Source organism: Staurois parvus, unplaced genomic scaffold (genome assembly GCF_062004578.1).
Source record: "Staurois parvus isolate SC_StPar_1 unplaced genomic scaffold, SC_StPar_1.0 ptg001072l, whole genome shotgun sequence".
NCBI lineage: Eukaryota > Metazoa > Chordata > Amphibia > Anura > Ranidae > Staurois > Staurois parvus.
This window is the reverse complement of record NW_028318868.1, coordinates 834600-847128: the sequence shown is the minus strand read 5'-3', so window position 1 is coordinate 847128 and position 12529 is coordinate 834600. Positions and strand designations below refer to the sequence as shown.

At 45.8% G+C, this 12529-nt stretch overlaps 1 protein-coding gene and 1 pseudogene across 15 annotated transcripts in view; one reads left to right on the top strand and one right to left on the bottom strand.

The window, feature by feature from the left end:
- Nucleotides 1-12529, top strand: part of SCAI (suppressor of cancer cell invasion) — a 1319466-nt gene that overhangs the window by 480376 nt on the left and 826561 nt on the right. The gene's annotated exons all lie outside the window — the stretch shown is intronic.
- On the bottom strand, nt 8052-9291 carry LOC149440560 (uncharacterized; annotated as a pseudogene).

The window sequence follows — 12529 nt, the reverse complement described above, 5'->3', positions numbered from 1 at the left end:
GGAACTGGTTCTCTTGTATTTTTGATGATGTGACTGCTGACAAAAGCAGCAGGATGGATTCTGAAGTGTTTCGGGCAATATTATCTGCTCATATTCAGCCAAATGCTTCAGAACTCATTGGACACCGCTTCACAGTGCAGATGGACAATGACCCAAAGCATACTGCAAAAGCAACCAAAGAGTTTTTTAAGGGAAAGAAGTGGAATGTTATGCAATGGCCAAGTCAATCACCTGGCCTGAATCCGATTGAGCATGCATTTCACTTGCTGAAGGCAAAACTGAAGGGAAAATGCCCCAAGAACAAGCAGGAACTGAAGAGAGTTGCAGTAGAGGCCTGGCAGAGCATCACCAGGGATGAAACCCAGCGTCTGGTGATGTCTATGCGTTCCAGACTTCAGGCTGTAATTGACCGCAAAGGATTTGCAACCAAATATTAAAAAGTGAAAGTTTGATTTATGATTATTATTCTGTCCCATTACTTTTGGTTCCTTAACAAGTGGGAGGCACATATGCAAACTGTTGTAATTCCTACACCGTTCAGCTGATTTGGATGTAAATACCCTCAAATTAAAGCTGACAGTCTGCAGTTAAAGCACATCTTGTTCGTTTCATTTCAAATCCATTGTGGTGGTGTATATAGCCAAAAATGTTAGAATTGTGTCGATGTCCCAATATTTATGGACCTGACTGTATATTCCAAATAGTCTCTCTGCAGCAGAGGAACTTAGTAGTGAATAGGGCTTCTAAGCTGGACTTGCAAATTCATAATCAGTTAATTAAAATTTTGAAGGATACGCTAGCTTATGATATGAAAGCTGACACATTCCATAATGCAGATGTTTTTGAAACTTTTTGATAAGTTTAACCTAAATGATGAGCAGAGAAATAGAATATTCTGTCTTTGGGTTGCCAATTTTATGGCACAGCTTTTAATCAAGATGTCATATTTTAATGAGGATGAAGTTCATAGCAATGCATCAGACAGATTGCGTCAGTTGTTGCTCTCTGTGTCTGATTATTTTTTGCACTATAAACAAAAAAAGACTGACAATTTAAAAAAAAAACTATTTTTTGACTTTTTGCTATAAAACAAAAAAAAAATGTCACATTTAGGCCAAAATGTTTTCTGCGACATGTCTTTGCTAAGAAAAAAAAAAAGTTATAGCGTCTACAAATGTTGGTGTGTATATACTGTATACTGGAATTTGTATTCCAAAAAACTCTGGAAATCTTAGACTCATTAAGAGCTATGGTCAATGATGCTCCTTTTGATTTCAGGATTAGATTTTCCAAAGCATACAAAATGGTATTTGATTTGGAGAATGAGACTCCTGTTATGGTAAAAGCTTTTGTAAAAAATATTAAGTATCTGGATCCTGCATCCTTTGCCATAGCATGTGTCAGGCTCCGCCCAACGGGATCTCTAGTGGTCCACAGCACGGGGTTTCCCAGGACGCGGAGTCTAAGTCCCAGTCTGCCTTTTCACCAGGGCCCCTGATGGTGGGGATGGACTTGGTGCAAGACTGGAACCAGGTCACGCCCCTGGGCACCCCCGGCGGTGGCAGAGGGGTCCCGCTGAGGGTATGTGCCCGGGATGAGCCTGCTGTGAAGGGGATGACAGGTCCGATCCGAGCTGATGGGTGGGATGACAGATCCTGATCCGAGCGGGATGGATGGATGACAGGTCCCGATCCGAGCGGGATGGATGGGTGACAGCTAGGAGTGAGCGAGGTCAGACTAGCCGGGTCCGTATCGTGCGGGCAGCGTGGTACAGGGGGAGTAAGCGGAGAATAGTCGGGGTCACAAGCCAGGTTCAGCAGGTAGCGGGCAGCGCGGTACCGAGGGTCAGGCAGAAGGATGGTCAGGGACGAGCCGGGGTCAGAGCAGGAGAGGGTCAGCATAAGTCAGAACAGGCAGAGTTTGGCAACAAGGAAGCGTACTTACAGGATCAGGAACAAGACCTTGCAGTAACCTGGAGATGCACAGGGCAGCTTTAAATAGAGCGCCCTGTTCTCCCATTGGTGCGGCCGCGATCGCTACTGCGCATGTGCGGCCGCCGCCGCGATCGCCGAGGACTCTGCACTCGCCGGCTGGGACGGATCGGCCGTCTGCGCACCGCCGAGGACCCGGGATCCCTGACAGCATGTGAAAAACAGAAAATTGTACCATACTTACCATAATTTTCCTTTCCTGGTGCCTATCCATGGCAGCATACCTGTGATAAGCTCCGCCTTAGACTCCTCTGAGGGAGTGAATATATAAACCAGTAAATATATAAAAGAAGTGGGTTAAGGTACCCCCAGCATTCTCTGTAATATAGAATACCGAGGGCAGGATCGTATGCTGCCATGGATAGGCACCAGGAAAGGACAATTTTCTGTTTTCCTGGGGCTTCCATGTCAGCATACGTGTGATAAATAACTAACTGAAACAGGTGGAATCATGCTTAGTAAAAGTTTTCATTTGGAACAGGCAACAGCCGCTCTGATAGCTTGTTTGCCGAACTCCACAGACGAGAGAGCCCCTGGGTCTACTCTGTAGTGCCTCATAAATGCGTGTTGGGACGACCACATAGCTGCTCTGCTGATGGTCTTGATTGATACATTTACCCTAGCTGCCCATGAAGCGGAGATAGATCTGGTCGAATGTTCCTTGATTGAAGAGGGGGGTTCCAATCCCCTGGCCCTGTACACCTTATGAATTAACTTGACTATCCATGAAGAAATTGTTCTTAATGAAGCCTCTTTTCCCTTGTTTTTGCCCCAGGGGATGACAAATAGTTAAGATGACTCCCTAAAAGCACCTTAGGGGGGCGCTCGTGAGCAGCGCAAGGCATGGCAGCTCGGTAGCCACACTCCTCCACCGCCAGGCACAATAAGTCATTCTCTGCCTCCTGGGGAGCCCCGATTTGTCCCCCACCTGTGCCCACACCCTCTGCTGACCCCCCCGCCGAAATGGGGAAGAAGTCAGCAGCCCCCTGCGCCTCCAGCGCTCGCACTCAGAGCCGGCCAGCAGATGCGGCCTACTCGCGAGCGGAATCCCCGGTCTCGATTTTGGCTGCATGCCCGCCGCTACCCGTGGGCGGTCCGGACACGGAGAGCCTGCCAGACATCTCCACAGACCTCCCACAGACCCCCTCACAGGCCGCAGACCACCCAAAGACCACCTTATGGGCCGCAGACCACCCACAACCCTCCTTGCGGTCCGCAGACCACCCCCGGCTTTCCTTGAGGGCCGCAGACCACCCGCGGCCCCCCTTGCAGGACACAGCCCACCCACAGCCCTTCTTGCAGGACGCAGACCACACACAGCCCCCCTTGCGGGACGCAGACCACTCTCAGCCCCCTTGCGTGATGTGGACCTCCTGGCCAGGTTCAAGACCATGCTGCAGCGGGAGCTTCACACCGCTTCCTCCAGACTAGCGAACCATCTCAACAAGGAAATTCGTGAGTTGGGCAGCCGCACTGATGCTCTTGAAGACAAGATGGACGCTGCGGCGCCAGTGAACGAAAATCATGAGCAAGACCATACAGATTTGAGAAGAGAACTTGACGCAGCCCTCTTGCGTCTGGAAGACTTTGAAAATAGGTCCCGTCGGAGTAATCTTCGCCTGGGTGGTCTGCCCGAATCCATCGTCGACCTCACGTCCACGCCACTGTGCTTTTTCAAGAGTTGGACCCGGCAATACCGATGGACCATTTGGAGTTCGATCACATCCATCGGGCCCTGAGTCCAAGGAGGTCTGAGGGTCCTCCCAGGGACATCATAATTAAATTCACCTACTACCTTACGAAAGAATCGCTCCTTTGCTCTGCGCGAGACAAGCAGGATCTTCACTTTCAAGGTCACCCATACCAGCTGTTCGCGGATCTGGCACCATCCACCATCCAGAAACATCAACAGATGAAACCCTTCACGTCAGTCCTCTTGAACCGTCACATCAAGTACCAATAGGGCTTCCCATTTAAGCTTACGTTCATGTACCAAGGTCGGAGCCATGTTGTCCACAATCCGGAAGAGGCCAAGTCTACCCTGGAGGTGCTACACCTTCTGCCCTCGTGGGATACCTCCGACAGCCCGGTGCGGCCCTCTGGTTCCCATCCTCCTTCATCCCAGCTGGGGCATATATGGGAGAAAGTTGGCGGCCGTAAACGCTCCCTCCCTGGTAGCTCTCCGTTGTCCGGATCCTCTTGCTCCGATCCAGGTTGAGTACGGTTGGATGGGTAAGATTTTCTGCTTTTCAGAATGCTTGGCCCACTGACGTGACTCTCCGTGTTTCTGATGGGGCAGAGACCTTGACTGGCCCTGGTACATTGAACTTTTCGTATGTTTTCTGTAGGTTGCGGGTTTTAGTCTTACAGTTTGACATATTCTTCCGTGCAACACTGGTCCATGCTGGTGGTGATCCTCGTTCCCCGCCGCCTCCTTGCTATCCAATTTTGAGTTGAATTTTTTGGGTCTTTTTTTTTTTTTTTTGTGTGTGTGTGTTTCTGCTACTGTAATGCAAAGATTTTGGTTATGTGGAATTCCCGCTCTCGCCGGCTCCTTGGGTTTTTTTTGGTTTGGGGGGGGGATGTTATTGTACCTCTTTATATATACCGGGGGGCCTTCCTGGATCATGGCCCTATGCCTTTTACGATTGGTGCCGTTTCCGATCTTATGGGTCTGTGACCCGGGAATGCCTCCTTTTTATCATGCTAATATGTCAATGTATCTGCCTTAGTTTTTTCTATATCTTAAGGTATCATATTATGCATTCCTTACGGTAATATACTTGATGTTGTCTTTTTGCCTGTTATGTTCCTCCCCACCTTCCTTTTTTTTTTTTCTCTCCCCTTCCCTTTCCCTCCCCATGCAGGTTTATTATGTATTATTTTGTCTATGACGCACCCATGTGCCCGGTGGTAGAGCCACACCCTATGTGTGTCCTTGCGCTTGGGACGCAATTTCCACTGATTGTGGTTTTGTTACACTATCTTGGAGTGTACATTTTCTTCTTCTGTCTCTCTTTTCTTGTCTGTTTCTTTTTTCTTTCTCACGGTTCCAGGGCAGCCCAGGGTAAGGTTGCATTTGAAGATTGGACCGGTATTCCTAGTGTACTTCGGCAGTTGAATTCCTTCGACTCAGCATGGCTTTAAAACCTTTGAAGATTTTTTTTCTCAAAATATCCATGGTTTTAACTCTCCGACCAAGCGTTTTAAAGTGTTCCATCATCTTAAGTCCCAGGACGTGGACGTAGTCTGTCTGCAGGAGACAAGGTTTTCTCAATCCTCAGCACTATCTCTCACCATTATCCAACCTTTTTCTCTGCTTCGGCCATTGAGAAGCATAGGGGTGTGGTGTTTGCTTTTAGATGCAATCTATTTATTTGCAACCTGGAAATAGCTGATCTCACCGGCAGGTATTTGCTCCTCCGGGGAACCCTTTGGGACCAGGAGGTGACCCTGGTGGGTTATTACGCGCCATATAGATTCCAACACAAGTTTTTTTCTCACTTGTTGAAGGTGATTTCACACCACCAACGTGGTATTCTTTTACTGCTGGGCAATTCGAATGTTGCTTTTAACTCATCTGTCGATCGCTATTACCCGACGGGGGGGACCCCTAACCACGACCTTTCTCAGGAATCTAAACTGCGTGATACGTTGCAAGCTTATGGGTTGGTAGACGTCTGGCGGGAAATGCATCCTACGTCACAGGAATATACTTTTTATTCGAGCCCACACTTTAGCTTTTGTAGAATAGATCACGTTTTCATTTCCTTCAAACATTTATCTTTAATTCAAAAGATTGTCATCTCTACCTCACCCTGGTCTGATCATGACCCTTTGGTCTTCTCACTGTGTCTTTCTGGTATGGCTCGGCCCTCTTTTTCATGGAGACTCAACGAATCCCTGCTCACCACTCAGGCTTCTTGCTCCCAGGTTCTCTCGCACATTCAGTCCTATTTTACGGGCAATGTGGGCTCTGTACCCTCGGCCGTCACTTTGTGGGAGGCTCACAAAGCCACCATTAGGGGTCATTTGATTCATATCGCCTCGTCTAGGAAACTGGCCAGAGAGAAGAGGATGTCGAAATTGACCTCGAGATTGGCCGTGGTGGACGCTACTTGGAAAACCTGCCCGACTACGGCCAACAGGAAAGCTCGAGATGTGGTGGCTGCTGAACTTGATCTTCTCTCCACTACTCAAGCTGAGAAGGCATTACGTTGGGCCGAACATATGTTTTATACAAGCTCCAATAAACCGGGACCAATGTTGGCCAAGAAACTTAATTTGCTTGGTCCCTCGCATAAACCTATTCGATTCCGAATGAGGGGCGGTGGCCTTACCTCAGACCCTGTGAAGATTACACATAGATTTGCAGATTTTTTGTCCTCTCTATACCAAAAACCGAACAACTTTGTCACTGAACAAGGTTTTTTTTTTTTGGTTTTTTTTTTACTAGTAATGAGCGGTGATCAGTGACTTATAGTGGGACTGCGGCGGGCATTCTGTCACTGGGGGGAACTGACTTGATGTCACTGACATCACCAGTGACACCAATACAGTGATCAGTGCTAATAAAAAGCACTGACACTGTACTAATGGCACTGGGCAGGAAGGGGTTAACGTGGGGTGATCAAAGGGTTTACTGTGTTCTGTTTCACTATGTGGGCTGTGTGTGTGCTTCACTGTAAGCACACTGCTTTGTATGGCTCTGCTATGGAGGCAGCTAAGGCCACGAATGGCAGCGTGGGTAGGGCGTACACACACCCTACCCAGAACTGCAAAATCATATATATCTACATACATACACACACACACACACACACACACACACACACACACACACACACACACACACACACACACACGTGACTTTGCACATCCGTGCTTCCCTGTAGCAGCTATAGGTTGGAACGGAAGCGGCCAATTGTAGAGGGTTTTCTGTGTTTGAGTAGAGTATAAATCTCCTCTGAAGAACATTCTAAGGCCTGGAACCTCTGCCTTTCAACAACCGTATGTGAAGATTCAACTTGTGAGGATTTGGATGTGTGTGCGCTGTTCCTGACACAGAAGAAAAGGTATGAGTGGGATTTTTATCACTGAGCAAATACTGAGGAACACTGTTACAGGAAACCATGGATGTCTCGACCAGTACGGTAGGACCGCTATCACTGTTGTGACTTTCGAAATGTATTCTGAGATAAGAAGCGGGGGGGAGGGGGATGCATAGGCCAGGTTGCATGCCCACGGACACTAGAGGGCATCTATTGCTTCTGCCTGGGGGTGAGGTAGGCATGAAATGAACCTCGGCACCTTTGGCGTTGTCTGCTGTAGAAAAGAGATTCCGATCGGGAAGACCCCATAGATTCATGATCCAATCCACGATGGATTCAGAGACCATTCGTTGGCGTCCACAAATTTTTGGGACAAAAGGTCCACCTTTGTGTTCATGTAGCCTGACATATAGAGAGACTGCTGTTAGATCCATTAGATTCCTTTATGCCCAAAGGGGGATGAGTTCTCTCAATAAGGACCTGCTGTGGGTCCCCCCGATGCTGGATGTATGAAACGCCGCTCTGTTATCCATTCGGAGAAGCACTGGCTTGCATCTGATATGAAAACTCCAGGGCTATCAGAGCTAGAAAAGCTGCTCAAATTTATTTATCATTATCATTATTTATCATTATTTAAAATATTTCAGATGATTCTTGTGTGAAATGCCCATTTTCCTTGAACTGACACCTGGTTGCAGTGCACCCCCAAGCTAATCGCACTGGCATATGTGGAAACTATGGTCCAAGAGGGATATCCCGATGGATGCAAATCTTATAAGGATTTCTTTCTTTGCCACCATCGTAACCCCCTGTGCATCAGACTTGTCAAACGTATGGGCTGGGATAGATAAAGCTTGTTCCATTGTCTTAGAAATTCTAATTGAAAGTGCCTCAGGTACCAGTGGGCCCATGGAATTATTGGGATACATTCTCACATAACCCCTATCAGACTGAGCATTTTCCTGGCATTTTTGCATCCAAACCTTGGCAAAATGCTTCAGTCTGGCTCCTACTGGCATTGCCTGGGATGGTCTGGCATCAAAAGGACTTGGTGGTGCGGGATAGGTAGAGCCTTTTGTTTGTGGGACCTCAAAAAAGTGGATTGTGTGCTTCTCCATTTCTGTCGTGAGTCTCTGCACTGTCTGAACTACCTGTAATCTTTGCCCCTGAACTACTGAAATCTTGAAGTAAATCACTTGGTACATCTAGGTCTTCTGTCTTGGGGTAACAGGCCTGATTTTCCTCCTGTAACGCGAGAAATGGCTTTTTCCAGCCTCTCTCCAAACAGTGCTTTGCCATCGAAAGGGATTTTACACCAATTTTGTTTTGACGCCGTGTCGGACGCCTTGACGGCATGCAGCATCGATCTTGCAGAAGATCTTATTGTATTGATAGCTGCTTCACCAAGGAAGTCGGCCGAGAGCTTGAGCTCATCCAGAGTCTTGACTATGTCTTCCTTGGGAACTCTCTGTTGGATAGCCTCCTCTGTGTTGTCCATCCATACTCGCAAGGCATTGGAAACTGATGTCAGCACAATCGCTGGCTTGTAGGCATTTCCGGCCATCTGAAAGGCCCTCTTTAGGTCAAGATCTATTTGTCTGTCTAGGGGGTCTTTAAATGAGGTTGAGTCATTCAAAAGTAATGTTATGTTCTTTGCTAATCATACCACCACTGCATCCACTACCGGTGGACCATCCAACAATCTGGATTCCGCTTCTGATAGCGCTTGTAGCTTGCTTCTGATAGCGCTTGATGTAGCTTGCCCGGGCGATTGAAAGAAAATATTTTCTCTGTCTTTTTCCATTCTCCTATAACATCCCTGATTTCATCCATCAGATGAAAGAAGGAGATTCGCTTTCTAAGAAATGGGAAGTAACTCCTTGCTTTGCTGCGGAATCAGTTTCTTCCAAGCCAATGGCAAGCTTGACTGCCTGGACATAAGGCTGAACCAGGGAAAAGCTAAAGCCTGAGGGATCTGATTCATCCAAGGAATCTTCTGATTGTCTAGACGGCTGATCCGCTATGGGGTGAGAGGATTCGCCGGAGGATGGGCCTGGTAGTAGCACGTCTGATGCTCGATGATAGCTGTGACAGATTAGCTGTTGCTAGTTCTTTTGAGCGAATCTTTGACCACTTTTTTTTTAGTAGGCCTCAACCTGCTGGCTCTCTGCACCTCTTTCAGCTGCATAGTCCCTGAAACAGTCTCTGCAGACTAGCTTGCCTGGTAGAGAGGCGGCTCTGCATGCCCAGCATTTTTAGGTCTAGGACTTAAGCTCCGTGGGGATCTTTGTCTTTTGGCTGAAAAACGTACCCCAGTCGAATGGTATCTGGAAGATCGAGGTTGGCTTGGGTTGACTTCATTGGATTCCTCACGGCGCCTGGATGTCCTCTTGGACCTCTTTTGGCGTACAGGGCTGAAATACATAAATGTACCATCAAAAGACTTACCACAGGTGAATACTGACAGTACTTCCAGGAGCTCTCAGCAAAACCGGTCTCCGCTAAAGCTGCACAAGGCCAAACTAAATCCTGGGATTAAATAGTGGAAGGGGAAAATGGAAACAAACTCCTCCCCCCCCATCCTGGAAGGGAAAAAAAATAAGAATTCAAGGGCAAAATAGCTTATTTGCCCATAACCAAGATGGCCACCACAGCATCCAACTGCAGTGCGCCTGCACCATTCGGCAGCTCTAGGACCCAGCCGTTTGGCCCAGTCTTGCCAGGTGCCTGTGGGAAGACGCCGGCATGCAGGAAAGGCCGGAGAGGGGAGTGCGCCGGCTCTGTAGGGGACAGGAAAAGAAAAAAAGAGAAAAGCAGAGGATTGTACTGAAGAGGAAGGAAGAAGTACCTGGGGAGAGAGAGAAGAATCGCAGCAATGAGTGGGGAACAGAGAAGGAGAGTAGGTGAATGCATGGAAGCCATTGAGGAGAAAAGAACAGGAATAGCTGCTCTCTCTGCCCTAAGCCTCAGCGAATGCCATTAACTTGTTAGCAAACTGGTTCTGGATAAGAAACAACTGCTGTCCCAAAAAGACCCGCAGAAGTGACTCCTTACCTTGTCAGTGCCTTTAGCTGCCCAAGAGTAGGGATTTCAATTGGGAGAGGCTGAATCCAGGTGGAAGCTGCTCACGGCAGAATTAAGGACGGCGGACTTACATTCACTGACCATAAGGTATGAGGAAAAAAAGAAGAATCCTGGGGGTACCTTAATCCATTCTTTTATATATTCACTGGTCCTGAGGGAGGAGTCTAAGGTGGGGCTTATCACAGGTATACTGCCATAGAGACACCAGGAAAAATGATTAAGATGAGGCAGCCTCTTTTATAAAGTATATAGTTAAAACAAAGTAATGTAAAATCTAAGCTGCAAATCAGAATAGCAATCCTAAAAAGGAAAGTCAGGCCAGATCTAAGACAGGAAACACTGCCTCCTACAGGAATGACAGAATAAAAGGGAATCAAAGAGAACCACTTACTATTCCTGTTTTAAAGCTAATTCATTTAAAGTGGCAGTGCAGGAAATTTTTGAAAGACCTTCAGATGAGGAATATGGGAAAAGAAAATTGACTTGTTCCTCTTAAACTGTCTGTTCCACTTCATTCAGAGGAAGTTAAGTCATCTTCGGTCTACACTCCTCTGATGAAAGAACTTGGTGAAATGTGAATCTGCAATGCAGTGAATGCCTCACTTTCTGGATTATGTTTCTTCAATTGTCTTAGACAAGTGTGTGCATCCCTATTGAAAAGCTAAAATAAATGGACAAAAATTGAAATGTCTTTTAGACACAGGAGCACAAATTAGTGTCACTGGTTTGAAATTACATATTCTATCAAATGTAACAGTTTGTACAGTTGTTGGGTTTGATTGGACAGGTGATTCTTATGCTACAATGTGTAAAAATGTGTCTCTTGAAATTCCAGGTTGTTTGCAAACTGAAATTGACATTTGGTTTTGTCAAGTTGCACAGAACATTATTAGTACAGACATTTTGCCTCAAAGAGGGTGGATAATTGATTTGGCCAATGGAGTGATTTAGAAAGGCCCTGCCAAATGTAAGCCTGTTGTAACTGACCCAGCAGATTATTGTGAAGTTGGCAGCATCTGTTTAACAGAAGCAATTGATGCTGACTATAAATGGTCAGATACGGGAGATAAATTGGAATTGAAACAGTTGGTACAGTCACAAAAAAAACTTTGAAGTCAAGGTAAAAATGAAACCACTATCTAAAGATATTGAAGTAGATATCCAAGGCTAAAATCATCCACCTATTAAGCAGTATAGGTTACTTCCAGAATCCGAGGAACCTTTATCGTTTTGTCATAACATAATTATTTTATGATGGAATTATTAGGAAAGCAAATTATTTGACAAATAATCCGCTATGGATAGATCCTTCCGTAAGGCTTGCATATTTCTCTTCTATATTTCATGAGGCATTCGGAAATGTTTTATCAAAATTCTTTAGACCAGATTGTTTAATCCAATATGTAGATGACATTTTGTTAATGACTGAAAATCAGACAGAGCACATGACCATTTTGACAGAACTGTTTACACTTTTCTAAGGAAGGTCTCAAGCTGAATACACGCAATGTTCAGCTCATGAAAAGTGAAGGAAAATTTCTAGGAGTTCTGATTGGTCAGCCTTTACAAGAACAAATTGAGACTATTGCATCACTTCCTGTACCAACAACATTCAAAGCATTGAGACAGTTTCTGGGTTTGGTCATTTTTTTCAGAGCTTTTATCGAATCCTTCACAGAGAAAGCAAAATCATTATATGATTTTTTTTTTTTAAATACAAAGAGGAAAATGAATTTGGCCCCTGGACAGAAATCTAGCAAAAGGCCTTTGAAACGTTGAAAAATGATTTATAAACAATGCCTGCATTGGCTACTGTGAATAAGCAAGCACCATTTGCTTTGCCGATGCATGTTTCAGAAACTGCCATCTCAGCTGTTTTGCTTCAGAAACAGGGAGGTGTCTGGAGAAGTGTTGGGTACTTCTCTCATCTTCTTTCACCTGTAGATAGAGGTTTTGATGGTTGTGTCAAGCAACTGAGCATATTGTAGGATTTAACAAAATAATTTTACAATCCCCAAATAGTACTTTAAGTTCTTTTTTGATAAAAATGTTCCTGGTGTTTCCAACCAAAGATTTTTGCAATGCCAAGTAAGTCCTACCTTAGGTGATGGAATATAACAGGCTAGCACATGAATGTCTGTGAAGGCCAAGAGACTTACTCTCCTCTTTTTCGTAGAGAGGTAGAGAAAATTGATGAACCTGTATTTGTTGATGGTTCGAGATACTGTATGTCTGGCAATTATTACAGTAGGTACTCAGTTTGGTATCCACATTGTAATTATGCCATACAACACAAATTGCCAGGATATTTTTCAGCTCAAAGTGCAGAACTTGAAGCAGTAAAAAAGGTGTTGACAATAGACAAGGAAGTGAACAGAAGTCCATTAGTGATCTACAGTGATT